This window comes from Cavia porcellus, unplaced genomic scaffold, assembly GCF_034190915.1.
Source record: "Cavia porcellus strain 051 isolate PalLab524CR breed Dunkin Hartley unplaced genomic scaffold, mCavPor4.1 scaffold_2, whole genome shotgun sequence".
Classification (NCBI taxonomy): domain Eukaryota; kingdom Metazoa; phylum Chordata; class Mammalia; order Rodentia; family Caviidae; genus Cavia; species Cavia porcellus.
Window position 1 is genome coordinate 84793987 of NW_026947485.1, and position 16313 is coordinate 84810299.

Below are 16313 nucleotides of genomic sequence, written 5' to 3' on the forward strand. Positions count from 1 at the left end.
TTATTAACAAAAGCCAAGTAATTCTCAAAAAAATTTGTATATATGCTAGTGGGAAAAGGAGACAATCTACCCTATATTTCAAACAACACGGAAAATTTATCATGGTAGTTTTTGGACATTAAAGGAGTGCTTGCTGCCTGTAACAAATAAAATGTTTGTAGTCCTTGGAAAGCCCTCCCCATCATTTAAAAACTCTGGAGTCATATAAGACAAATTAGTTATCAGGAATGAATTTCTTCATTATAATAGAAATTTCTTATCTAGTGCCAAGAAAAACTTACTTAGTGGTGTAGTGGGAAGGATATATATTGAAAAAAAAAAGAAACCTATTTCTGAAAGAAAAGGCTTTGCAAACCATTGTAATTGTAAGACTTTCCTAAGGAGAAAGGAGGCAGATGACTAAAATATTATAATCTCGTTAACCTGGAAGACACAAAAGAGGAACCTGCAAGGAAAAAACAGTGAGAGTGGCCTGAGCCTGGGGAGTCTCCAGGTCCGTATTCCTGCTCCCCTGGGGCTGTTTACACACTCTGCGGTACATTTCTGTCCTGCTGGCCTGCTTCAGTCTATCAATGAGCGTTTGTTACAGCGGTCACTTTATACAGAGAGAACTGCGGGGATTACAACGTCCAGATGCAGTAAGCTGCTTAAACCATCTCATTGAGGGCAAGGAGCCTAAAAATAGGAACAATACCCTAGGCAGCCTGAGGAAGTGCTTTGAATAGCAAGTGAAGGCTTTTCCACTTGAAGCTGTGGAAGCTGTCAGCTGAGGAGAGTCCTGAAAGGTAGAGAAAAGTGTTTTGCATACAGCAGAAGTTCTGTAAGGTTTATAAGGAATGGGACATGCCCGCGTCACTGGGCTCTCAGAGGAGGTCGTGATGAGGCATGGCCTTATCATGGTGTCCTCATGATAAAAACAAGAGGAATTGGTGGTGGATGGGGATGATAAAAGCAGCTCCCAGCACATTTTATTCAATTCTCACAACACCTTAGGACTTACACATTTTCGATCCTGTTTAGAAGTGAGAAAATAGAAGCTTAGGCTACTAGAAGGAACAAAGGAGAGCATAGCAGATTGATCGGAAACCAAGGCTTCAGTCACAAAATACTCTGGGGTTGCCCAGGGCATGCTGTTCCTCACTGAAGTGCACAGCATGCACCATGGAGAGTGGTGGGGTTTCTCAGATGCTCTTAGAAACAACATCCTCCAAGGTTTGGGACTTCGATGGGCAATTTTGCAAGTGCCTAAGCATGTGGAGGTTCTTGACTGATCTTGCAGTTCTGTGGCTGATCATTGTAATAAATCTTATCTGTAACGATGGCAAACTAGAGTGAGAGAAAGTTGCAGCTAGTAGTCATTCGTAGATGGTGCCTGGTGTTTTGTGCGATGAAATGACTTTGTCTGAGTGGATGTTTTGTAGGAAACATCAAATCAGTTTGTACTTTCATGGAGGCTCTGTCATGTAAGGGGCTGCCTGCTTTTCCTTCTCACTTTTGAGTGCTTTGGGCAAAGGACTGGGCCAGCTGACTCCGGGGTTTCGTTATCTGTATAGTAAACCTTTGTGAAGATGTCACACAGACAAGCACCTGGTGCCTGGTATATAGACAGCTCTCCATCAGTGTGCTACTCCTGGAAGAAGACTAGAGATCCAGAGAGGTGGGATTTCCTATTGCCTAGAGCAGGGGAACCAGCAGGCACATGCAGCATAATCTGTTTAAATTCTCGCTAATTGATTAGACTCTCATTTTACCTTCTCTTAGAGCTTAAGTCCTTTTTCAGGAAGGGTCTTTTAAAAATTCTTTACAAGGTAAAGACATCCTCATAATTTGACCAGCAGTTTCCTCTTTGTTATTTTTACCATACAGAATATAGTATTATCCCTTGGAGACTAATTATTTTTTAAGGTTTTTTTCTCCTTTCCTTTGCAGGTATTGGCAAAATAAAGCTGAGCGCATCATCTAATCTTTTAAAAATATGATTATAGACAACATTTGTATCTTAGAATTATGGAGAGCTCTGATGCAGCAAAAAACTTTGCTACATAATTAATTTGCAGGGTATCAAGCAATGGGGGAAGCTTGGCTATAGTTTTCAAGGAAATAATTTTTTTCATACTCAAGATGGGAAGTAGAAATAGCTGTTCAGTTCTTAAGTGCAAATCTTATATATATTTAAAGAGTAAGGTCCCCCAAACAGAACTGTTACATGACTTTCCAAGGGCATTTTTAGGTAGCATGATGCTCATGGTTCTGTTATGCTTGGAGTAAACTCACGTAGGTAGAAAGGATCTCCTTCCACTGAAGGTGGGTATCTTTCAGCAGAGCTGCTGTTATCAAGAAGGGAAAACAGGGCATTTTGCTATTTTAAAAGCAACTGCTACTGTTCTGAATAATATCATTGAAGGAAATGGCAGTGTTTAGCAACATCAGCAGTAGGAGAAAAATGCAGCATGCCTATGTCTGACAGTTTCCCCTCCCAGAAAGAAAATGGAGAAATCTAAACATAAAAATACCTACCTTTCCAAAGACAGAATCCTAGATAGATCATTGTTTTCCCTCGGCGTCGATTTTTTCAAACTCATAAAATAACATCAAGACCAATCCAGACCAGTGAAAACAGAAGGAGGATCTTTTTGAGGGTTCAGGTTGTCTGACACTGTAGAATGTAGGAATTGTTTATAAGCTCTGAGTGGTGACCTTTTTCAGATAGAACAGTTTGACAAAGAAGTTTGCCCAAGGTCAGATTCCTTACTCACAAAACAGAGCCAACAGGTTTATAATTGTGTTTCTGTTGTCACTGTGCAAAGCTGAGAATGAGTTCTCTGGAGGAGTTTTCTTATTGTTGCTAGGACCTAGGACTTAATCTCAAGGGGTCACATATATTTCTTATAAGTGATTGATATTATTGCTATGGAAATTTATCTAAAGAGAGAACTAAATTAGTAGGGTTGACCAGAGTGTAGGAGGGTAAGATTCAACCCTCTCTAGCTCGCTGTTTTTCTCTATTTTCATATCATGATTTTTAATGTTTAATTATGTTGCACATTTTAAATTAGTTTTCCTATGATTTATTGTTAGAACCTAGAGACAGGATCCATCTAGCAATTCTGTACTTTCTTGGAACTTGATTTTCTGTGCACTTTAATGGAGGACAAGTCCCTGCTCCAGTGGTGTCTCTCTAGTTTACACAGGTAGATGCCTTCACTAAGCCAAGCCCACTCAGGTAGTGATACAGGTCCAAAATTTGAACCCAGGCTGTTGCAAAACTCATGCTCCTTCCACTGCTCCCACTAGCACATTTGAAATCAAGGCTCCAGGCTGCCTTGGAGCACTGTTGTACTCTGAGATAGTCCGCTCTCTGTGACAATGACAAATACTTGAGGCAATCAACTTATAAAAAGAAAACGTTGGGGCTGGGGATTTAGCTCAGTGGCATAAGCACCTGCCTTGCAAGTGTGTGGTCGTGAGTTTGATCCCTGGTACCGATAAAAAAGAAAAAGACAAAAAAGAAAACGTTTATTTTGGATCACAGTTTTAGTGATTTCACTCCACAGTGTTTTGGCTCCATTGTTTGAGGTAAGGCAACACACATTGTGGTGGAAAAGTACAGACTGAGGACAAAAGAGCAAAAAGAAGGAACTAGGAAGGGGCCAAGATCTCACTATTCCCTTCAAGGGTGCACTTCCAATGACCTAAAAACCTCCCACGAGGCACCACCTCTTAAAGGTTCTACAACCTACCAACAGCATCACATTGGCACTAAGGTTTATCATGAGGCTTTAATCTATGGATTTAATCTAAACTACAGCATAAACTTGTCATCAGTGTGATAAGCTATAAATAGGTATTTTTTTTTTAAATTTAAAAGTACTCAGGTTGGAAATCAAGCATTGCAAAGGTGTGGTCTTTTGGGAAGTAGAAAAGATATTTTTTATGGCTAAATCTCAGGCGAGAAATGGACCATGGTCCAAAGAGTGAGCCGTCACCTGTCCTTTGCAACGAACGGCAGAGCACACTCTGCCTCTCACAGATTGAAAAAAACATGGTCAAAAGCAACAGTCAGGATTCTTTCCTTTATAAGCTAAATAGGACCCTGCTAGTAAAGCTGCTAAGGTTTCTTCCTTTGCTTCTGCCTGACTATAAATCCATTTCCTGGGGCTCCATGCTTCACAGGTGCATTCTCATAAGGTGTATATTCAATGAATAAAAGATCTCTGGGGCTAAGGAATTGAAGACTAGAGTCCAGGGAAAGGAAGGGAGGCAAGCAATGGCCAGTTCAATTTCTGCACCATGAAAATAGCAGCTGTAAGGATGGAGAACACAACTAAAGGTTAATTTTTACTGTGGACTCTGCTTTGTTTTGCTTCAGCCTCTCAACAGTTGTACAGTTTTCTTCGATAATGCCGAGAAAAAGTAGGATGCAAACAACAGGTGAACTATAAAATGGTTTTCCTCAAAGCAGTGTATGAGTATGTATGGGGGCAACACGATACATGGAAAAAACCCATTACTTATATTTCACAAAATATTAACTGTTGTACTTCTGAAAAATGACGTTACAGGATTCTTAATTTCATCTCCATCCCTTTGGAGATCACCTTAAAAAAAAAACCAACATGCTTAATTATGGTGATTGTTAACTTTGATTTTTGTGTCCATTATAGATGTCTGTATAATACTTATCTCAGTCTTCATATTATTTTCTCTGTTTTTATTTTCCCAGATTGGAGAACAAGTAACTTGTTCAAAATCAAAGCCAGTTTGATTCTGAATTCCTGGACTCTTAAAACATTACTTTAATACTTTTGTTGTTAGAAAAATAAAGTCTCTGACATTTCCAAAACACATGTTTCATATACATGAAAATTTATATATAAATAGATCTTGCTATAGATGATATATAAAGATATGAAATATACTTATATATGGAAATGATATTTGTTCTTATATATTTTAAAATATACTTGCATAAATATATATTTCATGTATTTATATACAGTATATAGACATATACGGTAATACTTCGGTTCATGAATTCTTCTGTTTGCAATAATTAGGCTCACAAACAAAAGCATCAAGCATAATTTAGCTTCTGTTTGTAAGCTCTTCACTGAGTGACAGACATGACACACAAACACAATGCAGCCATCTTCCCCAAAATCATAAACCCAGGTGCCACTCTACACACAAAAATATCTGAAAGATGTGAAAAGATAATAAATTGCCTACCAAATGATCAACAAATGTTTATTAACCTTCTGAACTGTTCTATACCTGGAATATGAGCAGGGACTATGTTTACTTTATCTTTGTATCCCCTAGCAACAAGTAAGCGTGCTTCACAGAGTATTAATATTAAAAGTCTCTCATACATGGAAATATAATAAACAATAGAGAACTGGGCTGCTTGCCATGCCTGACAGTGAGGTCCTTCTACACATTTCCCGTGGCCTTTCTTAGAGGTGAGCACCAGCTTTTGGCTCAGCTGTGCATGGAGTTACCATCAGGTGACAAGGGCGTGGTGCAGATTCAAGGCTGAGCAGGACCAGCCCACTCCTTCTAAGTAGGAGATGGAGAAGGATGTGTATTTACTGCTCTCAGAGGTCTCACCCCTGTGAAAGCCTGGACCAAGACCTCCCTACTGCTCAGTGTCATTGTTCATTGAGACAGTGAGGAGGAGGATAAGCATATGGCCAGGCAGTTGGTGGGTGAGTGCCATTTATGTGTCCTAGCTGGCACCCACTGGTCTGAAAGTGCTAGTTGTGTTGGCTGGAAAATACCACAGTGCACCTCTCCTCAACCAGAGCCTCTGTGGTTTTTCTGCCCTGGTTTCTCAGCCCAGAGGAGATGATAAGAGGCTCATGCTGACAGGGACACTGACTACAGGAGACCTGGATGTCTCTCCTGTGGTGACAAAATGGATGGGAGTTGCTAGACCTCTCTGGTCCAGGAAGAAGAGGAGAAATTCCAAGGACATTCAGTATAGACTGAGCATGTTGACACTCAGCTGGGACTCAGAACTCATGTGCAGGAAGAAGTGCCATCCTGGGGGGCTGAAGAAAAATGGGCTAATGGGGTGTCTGCAGTGGGATGGCCTCTCAGAAACTCCTGTTCCCCGTCTTCCAACTACCCTTCCAGCCATGACCCCACACCTCCTCCCAGGACTCTGTGCTTCCAGAGTGGAGCACAGCGCAGAGGGACCTCCTTCTCTGGCTTTCAGATGCCCAGACCTCCCTTGTGCCTTCGCTGCCCTCTATGGGGTCTAGACTTCAGTTTTCTCTCATTTCAACGTCTCGCTAGCTTGGCTTTCCTCAAGCTCTCTGTGATGTGCCTCTCCAGATTTGTGGGACAGAACACAGTGGCCGAGGACTGACAACTCCTTTATTCCATAGAGAGTGAGAATAAATCTGCATGTTTCCTCTCTGCCCATGGCAGTTTCAGGCAGGTTGTGGGAGAAATGGATGAATTTTGACAGTTCCAGCTCCGTATATATTGTGGTTATCAGTCCTGCATCAGGAATGTGTTTTGCAGTTATTCTTCTTACCTATATCTTGTCCTTTTCTCCATCATACTTACAGATTAGCAGCCAGACTAACATGCTAAGAAAAAAAGCAAGATGATCACATGTTAGATACATTGTCCATGCTGGAGTGTAATAACTTTGCTGTCTCTTTTCCTCTTGTCTTTTTATTTTGAACTTTATTTATACATGGGCTTTCTCTTATAAGAGAAATCAGGTGATTTTCAAGCTTGTGTGTCTGATTTATTTCATTTCACATTATGGTCTCAATGCATCCATTTTCCTACAGATGACTCATGTTTACCTTCTTCATGGCAGAGTAGTGCCCCATTGTCAATAAATACTACATTCTCTTTACCCATTCATCTGTTAATGGGTGTGCAAGCTATTTCTAGGATTTAGATATTTTAACTGTGCTGCCTAAATAAAGATATGCATATATCACCATGCTATGGTGTCTTTAATTCTTTTGGGAAGATTCCAATTTGCTGAGTCAAAAGGCATTTCTATTTTTGATTCTCTGAGGAACCTTCATAGTGATTATACCAGTTTACACTCTTATCAACATTGAAGAAGGTTCCCTTTCCCCCTCCAGCCTCTTTGGAATTTTTTATTGATCCATTTCTTGATGACAGCCATTGTTTCTGGAATGAGATGAAATCTCAGTGTTCTTTTCACTTGCATTCTTTAAGTGGTTGGCAATGTTGAACATTTTTTCATGTATTTATTGGTCTTTTGTACTTCATCTGAGAAGTGCCTATTTCAGATGCCCAGTTTTGAATTGGTTATTTAAATTTGAACGATCTAATTTTAAAAAGTTTTTTTAATATTCTAGATGTTAATCTTTTGCTTGAGGAGTAGCTGGTAAATATTTTTCCTTTCCGTAGTTTGTCTCTTCACTGTGTTGATTTCCTTTGCTCTACAGAAGTTTTTTAATTTGATATGTTCCCTTTGTTGATTCTTGGCATTATTTTTTGTACAACTGGGATTCTATTCAGAAAGCCTTTTCCTATACCTATGTTTTTAAGGGTTTAACCTATTTTGTTCTGGCAGATTGTTTCTGTTTTAATGTTTATATTTTCGATATATTTTGTTTTAGTTTAGTACATGCTGAGAGGAGAGCCAGTTTTACCTGTGCCTTTTGGTATAGCTGTTGTTTTTCCTCCAATGAAAGGATCTGGACCCTTTATCAAAGATAAGGTAGCTTTTGGGACTGGAAGCCCCATTTGACCCAGCTATTCCACTTCTAGGCATATTCCCAGAAGAACTGAAAGCATCATACCACAGTGATATATGTGCACCCATGTTTATAGCAGCACAGTTTGTAATCGCCAGATCTTGGAAACAACCAAAGTATCCATCAACAGAGGAATGGATAAAAAAGTTATGGTATTTTTATACAATGGAGTACTACTCAGCTATAAAAATGATCACATTGAGATATTTATAAATAAATGGATGCAGCTTGAGACCATACTCATAAGTGAAATAAATCAAACTCACATGTATAAATACCGAATAGTTTCCCTAGTGTAAGAAATGATAAGAATACATAAAAGTATGTAGTAATCATGAATCCCAATCATATTGGTTTGAATCCATATAATGTTATCACTCATTAATTGCAATGGTTTTAACCTGGGTTGTTCGATTTTAGTATCAGTGATAGTACGAATAGCTATTCTGAAGAAAACAACACATCATAAAAGCTAGTGCTGATTTATTATCATCTTGTTTTGAAGTCCCATCAAGCTGTTGTACACCTGTTTCCACTGGTTTTAACATGTGGTATCTTACTATATTTTACTATATGCGATAGTATAAACAAAATTTTTTATAGGCAAAGAGATAATATAGAAATCATTGTTTGTTTTCTGTTAACTGGTTCTAAATACCCTGTAATTTTTTCATTCTCTTGAATAATTGGTTCTAAATACTCTGTAATTTTTTCATTCTCTTGATATGCTTGATGCTATAGTTTATGAAGTTATACTCAAATAATTGAATGAAAGAAGCACTATGGTGACTACTATTATGTTAGATTATCTGGGGGTGAAACACAATGATGCTTAAATTGTTCGGTTCTGACCTGTGTTGTTCTAATACAATGTCCTCTTTTACCTCAATCCCACCCTTTTTAAATCTATTTTTTTCTTACTTTTTTTAATTAAGGGAAAACTAAATTAAAAAATAGCGGATATATTATAGCAACTTTTTTGTTTTCCTATTAACCTGATATGAACCCCAGTATTGCTCTCACCATCTTGTTCTGTCAGATTTTACTATATTCTATTTTGTTTGATAGTATCAAGTTTGAGGGTACAGGCAACCACTTTGAAGGCAATAAGATTCACTATGATGCCCATTATGGTTTGACTATTATCTTCTTTTGAAATCCTGTAAGGTCTCCAGTGTAGGTTTTATTGGTCTTGTTCTGTACTGTTTTGATCAATTCTATTGTACCTGATTATATAGGCAACTTTTTAAAAGATAGCAAGAGGCACAATGGTAACCATTTTTGATCACCTGATATTCTATTTTTGCATCATGTACTATGCCCATCCTTCTGTTCTAACTGACTTCTGTTTTGTTTAGTCACATTAGGTTTTATTCTCTCCAAAAAAATAATAAGAATTGTGGGAGTAAAAAAACTCAAAAAGTGTAATTGTTATTAAAAAGAGAAGAAAGGAAGGTGGTCTAAGGGATATAACTGCATGTATATTTGAGTGTGTAGGATGGAAATCTATATTACTGAACTTTTGTTGGATCATTGATCGGCACTGTCTGCAATATCATTGTATGAATATTCACTTTATATGCTTTAATTTTATAATTTGGACAACTGTTTCAAAGTTGACAATATGTAACCTATTAACTAGTGATATCTTACTGTATTTTTTTCTTGAAATTCTGTATTATTTGTACACTTTTACTGCTTTGTTTTTTAAATTTTATTTCCTTTCTTTTTTTTTCTCTTTAAAAAAACAGGTAAGGTAGCTTATTATGCTGGAGTTTTTCTTCATCTGCTATTGTGTTCAGTGGATCCCCACTGTTTTTTCCCAATACAAAGCTGCTTTTATCACTGTAGCTTTATAATATAACTTGAAGTCCTTGACTGTGATGCTTCCTGCACTTTCCTTGTTGTCTAATATTGCACTTGTTATTCTAGGTCTCCTTTGGTTCCATGAATTTTAAGATTGTTTTCTCTAGATCCATGAGGAATGCTATTGGAATTTTGATTGGGATTGTGTTAAATGTATGGAAATTTTGGAAGGATAGCCATTTTCACTATGGTGGTTCTGCCTATCCAGGAATAAGGGATATCTTTCCATTTTCTCTTGTTCCCTTTGATCTCCTTTTTCAAAGTACCATAGTTTTCAATGCATACATCTTTCACTTCTTGGATGGATTCTGAGGTATTGCATTTTTCTTGATTCTATTGTGAAAGTTGTGGCTTCTTCTAATTTCTCTCTCAGCAAGTTTGTTGTTTGTATATAGAATACTATTGATTTTTAAGTGATGATTTTGTATCCTACTACGCTTCCAAATTTGGTTTTTATTGTATGGGTCTTATGGTGGAGTTTTTGGGATCTTCTTTGTGGAGCATCATGTCATCAATAAATGATAATTTAACTCCTTTCTTTCTTGTCCATACTCCTTTTCTTTTCTTGTCTAATTTCTCTGGCTAATGTTTCCAGAACTACATTGAACAGGAGTGGTGATAGTAGGCATCCTTGTCCTTTTGTTGATTTTAGGGTGAAAACTTTCCCTTTTTTGACCATTTAGTATAAATTGACTGTTGGTTTTTATAGAGAGCTTGTATAAGATTAAGAGGAAGGCCTTTTATTCTAATTTTCTGTATTTTTTAAAAATCATGAATGGGTATTGGACTTGGTCAAATGATTTTCCTGCATCTACTGAGATGAGTAAGTGAGTTTTGTCTTTGGTTAATGTGGTGTATTATATTTATTGAGTTGCATATTTTGAATTACTTATGTATCCCTTAGATGAATCTTCCTTGGTCATGGTGTACAATGTTCTTGATGACTTGTGGCATTTTGTTTTCCAGTATTTTATTGAAGATTTTTGTGTCCATAATTATTAAAGAGATTAGCCTATAGCCCTCTTTTGTCATTTTCTGGTTTGTTACCAAGGTAAAGCTTGCTTCCAGCAGTGATTTTAAAAGTATTGCTTCCTTTCAATCATAAAAGAATTTGAGGTGCAGTAGTATTAGATCATTTCTAAATTTCTTGTAGGATTCAGCAGGGAATCTGTCAGGACCTGGGATTTTCTTTGTAGTTTTTAAATTGTTTTCAATTTCATTGGCTGATATTCAGTTGTTTAGAATATTTATATCTTCTTGATTAAGCTTTGGGGATTTTTATATATCTAAGAATCTGTCCATTTCTTCTGAGTTTTCCATCTTATTAGAGTAAAGCTTCTCAAAATAGGTATTGGTCATTTGGAATGCTGTAGGATTCATTGTTACTTTGCTCTTTTTGTTCCTTAATTGCATGGCTTTGAGTCTTTCCTTGTTTTGAAAGGTTGGCTAAGGGTTTATCAATTTTATTTAAATTTTCAAAGATCAAACTCTTTGATTCATTGTATTATTTTCTTAGACTCCATTGCATTAATTTCTGCTCTCGTCTATATTTTCCTCACTCATATGAGTTTTGGCCTTGACTTTCTTTTGTTTTCTAGAAGCTTGAAACTCAACATTAGGTTATTTATTTGAACTTTCTCTGTTTTTCTGTTGTGGGAATTCACTGCTATAAATTTCCCTCATAGAACTGATTTCCTTGCATCCCATAAGTTCTGCTGTGCTGTGTTGGCATTATCGCTTAACTCTAGAAATGATTTTTCTTTTTTTCTGTGACCTGTTGATTATTCATGAGAGTGTTATTTAATTTTTATATGTTCATGTAGCTTTTGTAATTTCTTTTGCCCTAATATCCAATTTCATTTTATTAGAATCTGATGGTATGCATGGTCTAATTTCAGTTCTTTTTCATTCACTTAAACATGTTCTGTGAACTTGTATGTGTTCTATATTGGAGAGAGTTCCATGTGCTGCTGAGAAGAATGTCTCTTTTCTTGTGGGATGGAGCACTGTGTAGGTATCTATTAAGTTGTTTGGAGGTTTAGTTCAACTCTGCTATTTCTTTGTTGATATTATTTCTGTCTAGTTGATCTGTCTATTCATGACAGTGAGGTTTTGATGCATATCCGATTTTCCCATTACAATTGTGTTGGTGCATATCTGATTTTTCATATTGACTAGTGTTTGTTTTATATAGGTGAGTGCATCAGTATTTGGTGCCCATATATTTATGATTGCTATCTCTTCCTCTTAGATTGTTCCCTGAACAAGTATGTAGTGACTTTCTTTATCTCTCTTTATCAATCTTAGTTTGAAATCCTCTTTGTCTGCAAATAGAATAGCTATGCCTGCTTTTCTCTGGGCTCCTGTCACATGGAATGTTGTTTTCCACCCTTTAACTTTCAGTCTATGAATTTCTTCTTGAGTTAAATGTATTTCTATAGCACAATGTTGGACCTTGTTTCTTGATCAATTTTGCAAATTTGATGGGTGAATTGAGACATTTGCGTTAATAGTTATGTGATATGTATTAACTTATCCTTGTCATATTAAATTCCTTTTGTTGGTTTCCTTTCTTTCCCTTTAGTTTTATTGTTTGCCTTGCCTGGTGGATTAATTCTGTTGGGTTTCATTGAAGTGTTATCCTCATATTTTTCTAGAATATCTTTTAGAACTTTTTGGAGTGATATTTTTAATGGTCATGAATTTCTTCAAATATCCTATTTTCATGAAAATATTGTATTCCTTCATTAATTTTGAAAGATAGTTTTGCAGGGTTCACCAATCTGGGTTGGAAGTTGTTTGCTTTTAAGCTTAAAATATTTCACTCTAAGCTCTCCTTGACTTTAGGGTTTGTGTCAAGAAGTCTTCTGTGATTCTGATCAGCTTTCCTTTATAGGTTATTCATGAATGGCTTTTAATGTTTTTTGTTGAATTTCTGGAATCTTGACTATTCTATGCCTTGGTGTAGCTATTTTTCTGATCATGGCTAATTGGAGTTCTATATGCTTCACTTATCTGTAAGTAAAATTCTTTTTTTATGCTTTAGAAATTTTCTACTATTACATCTGTGAACAGATTTTTCTCTTTCTTTGTACTTTCTTTCGATGTTTAATTGGTTACAGTTAATCCTATTTAATTCTTCTTTGCATCATCTAGCAGGTGATGCACTGATTTTTTTTTTTTGTGGTCATTTGCTATTTTTAAGAAATCTTTAATTTGGTGGTTGCTAACAGCAAACCTGTCTTCTAGATCTGATATTCTGTCATCGCATTAATAGAATTTTTAATCTCCCAGATATCTGTTCAAATTTATTTTTACAGATTCCAGTTCTTTCCTATGTTGGGCATTCATGATTTTTGTAACTTTCCTAAATTCTTCTGTTTTTAAAAAAATGTGTACCTACTCTGGATTCATTAACTATGTCCTTCATTATGGTCATCATCTCCTTAGTAAACTGTGCAATTACTTCTCATTTTTATTTTATAGAACCCTATTCATATGCTTTGCTTTGTGTGCCATACCATTTTAGAAAGTGCAGCTGGGTGCTTTTGATTTCTTCCAGTTCAAGCCCCCCTGGATTTGCCTTAGGTGAGCTAGAAGTCTTGAGTTGTATCTTGGTTCTATGTTTTCTGATTTTTTATTTTAAAAATTTATTTTCTGTGTTGATGTTTGTAAATTGCTTATGGTACATAGCTTTGTTACTAGTATTGAGATTTCTTTAGTAAATAATTACTTTTTGAAGGTTTCTTATGCATATACTTGGCTTTTTGGCTTATCAGTTTGTCTAGAGGTTCTGCCTCATTGATTTGTTAGGGATTAAATGTTGGTATTTGTTCAGCCTACCACCCAGTGCTTTGGTACTGGAATATGGTATTGTTTATGACCCCCAGACAATTGCAGTATTGGTATACAAGGAAGAACAACTGATCACAACAATTATGTCACCTGGGCTAAAGTAGTATGACCAGTAATAACAATAACATCAAGCATAGTGCAGAAAATGACCAACTATGATAAGTATTAATTTGTTACCTTTAACTATAAGTACAAACCTTATGGTTACATAACAAAATCTAAAACCAGTAGGGAAATTATACACATTGAAAATGCACTTCATAGAGCAATTTTTAAAAGGATTTAAAATGGTTAAACAGAAAAAATAGAGAAATAGAAGAAGAGAAAGAGATTAAAAACAACACTGAAAAACAAAGGAAAATTACTTACATTTTGGGAAACTGGTAAATACAGGAAAGAAAAAAGAAAAAACAAAAAAAGAGCAAAACAAAAAAAATATTCATACTCATAAAAAAAATCAAGAAAAGAAAAAAGCCCCAACAACAACAAAAACAAACAAAAAACAAACAAACAAACAAAAAAAGAAATTTCTTTGTGACTTCAAGATTGTGGTTCTCTTCTGATATCTAAAGTTCTGTAGTAGTATCCAAATCAGAGTACAGATCTCTGCTGAGTAATCCTAGTAAATCTGTGGTAGAATTAGGGCAGGGAGCTAGATAATTTTAGCAAGCCTACAGTAGGGTTGGGCCAGGGTGCCAAATCTGGTACTTTCATCTCTTCGGAAGTTCAGACCGATCCTGGCTGCGGTACTGGAGCCCGAGTCTTCAGCCAGAAACACTGCATGTCCCTTGGCAGCCTGCCCTTTGTTTCCTGACCCTGATGATCTCCCATGGTCATTTCTCATCCAGTTGCTCTGGGATTTCAACACTGGGAGCCCTGAGTTGAAGCTAACCCACAGCTATTCCAAATTCCAGGTTCAGTTGTCCCTTCCCTAAAAGGGTGTCCCCAAAGCCCTCTTTCCAGGAAACAGAGCTAGCACCTGCACTGTATTCACTCACTGACCTTTGCAGCACACAGCATCCACTGCTTTGCTCTATTGGCTTGCTTTTCCTGGAGGCCTCTGGACTTGCCAGCCTTACCATGCCTCCTCTACAGAGTCAAGACACCTTTCTCATGCTGTGAGTTGGGAACAGGTTGTGGGGAGTACAATTTGCCTCTTCTCCCTTCACTGTGGTTCATCTCCTCACTTCCTCTGCAGGTTCCAGTCTTTTCTTCAGATCTTTCCCCAATCCAAGGGCTCTATGTCTCTCTCTCCTCTCTTCCCCAAGTTGTTATTCTTGAGTCTGGATTCTAAATCTCAGAAAGTTTGATTTGCTGCTGCTCTGCCAACTTCCCAGAAGTCTTATTTATTCTTTCAAAGAACTAAGTCTTTGATTCATTAATTCTTTGGGATTTTTTAACTCTCATGTCATTAATTTCTTTTCTGATCTTTGTAATTTTCCTTCTCTCATTAGGCTTGGGTTTGTTGTTGCTTTTCTAGGATCTTGAAGTGCACTATTGGGTTATTTGTGTTGAGCCCACTCTGTTTTTCTAATGTGGGAATTCACCACTATAAATTTCCCTCTTAAGAGGGCTTTCATTGTATTGTATAGATTCTAATATGTTGTATTGGCATCATCATTTGATTGTAGGAACTAATTTCTTCTTTAATTTCATTTATGGCCCATTTATTATTCAAGAGGCTATTATTTAATTTCCATGTGTTTGCAGTCTCTGTGATATGTTTTGGGATTGATTTCTAGTTTCATTGCACCTGTGGTCTGATAATATGTATAATTTCATTTCTTTTGCATTTATTTAATCCTTTTATGGCTAGGTTTCCATTTCTGGAACATTCATAATAATGGAAAACATTTTCTTTCCTTCAAATTCTTGTTATTTGAATTCTTTTAGGTAATATATATGGATTTCACATAAAAACTGAAAAAATTGCAATTTTTGGCATGATGGAGTAAGTGTGTTTTATGGGCTGGTACATGGTCTATTTTGGAGAAAGTCCTATGTGCTACTGAGAAGAATGTGTATTCTGTTGTTGACGGAACACTTGATTGATAGCTATTAAGTCCATTTATTTGAAAGTTTGGTTCAATTCTGATATTTCTTTGTTGATTTTTTGTTGTTATTTAGTTACCATGCCCATTTGTGACAGTGGGACTTTGAGGTGTCCCACTGCATGAATGTATATCCACTTTTTCAAGTTCACTAATAGTTGTTTTATGAAGTTGAATGTACTTGTATTTGGTGCATATATATTCATAATTATCTCTCTGTTGAATTATGTAGTGACTTTCTCTGTCTCGTTTGATCAGTCTTGACTTGAAATCCACTTTGTTTGAAATTAGGATAGCTACTCCTGCTTTTTTCTGGGCTCCTGTTGCATGCAATGTTTTTAAATTAAATGTGTTTCGTGTATCATCAGGCTATATTTCTTGATCCATTCTTCCAGAGTCTTTTATTGGGGGAATTGAGACCATTTGTATTAAGATTTTATTACTGAGAAGTGTTAACTTATTCCTGTTACTGCATTATTTTCTGGTTGGTGATTTCTTTATTTTTTTTTTCTTTTGCTTAGCCCCTCCTCTGCCAGATGTATTCATTCTTCTTTTTTTTTTTTAATCGATCCTGGGGATTGAACTCACAACTATGTGCTTGCGCTTGCAAGGCAGGTTCTTATGCCGCTGAGCTAAACCCCCAGCCCTGTATTCATTCTTTTTGACTTATAGAACTTGTTGGCTTCATTGTTTCTTTCCAGAATATCCTTGAGAATTTTTTGAATGCTTCTTTGGTGGCCATGAATTTCTTGAGATGCTTCTTGTCATATTTCTCCATCAAATT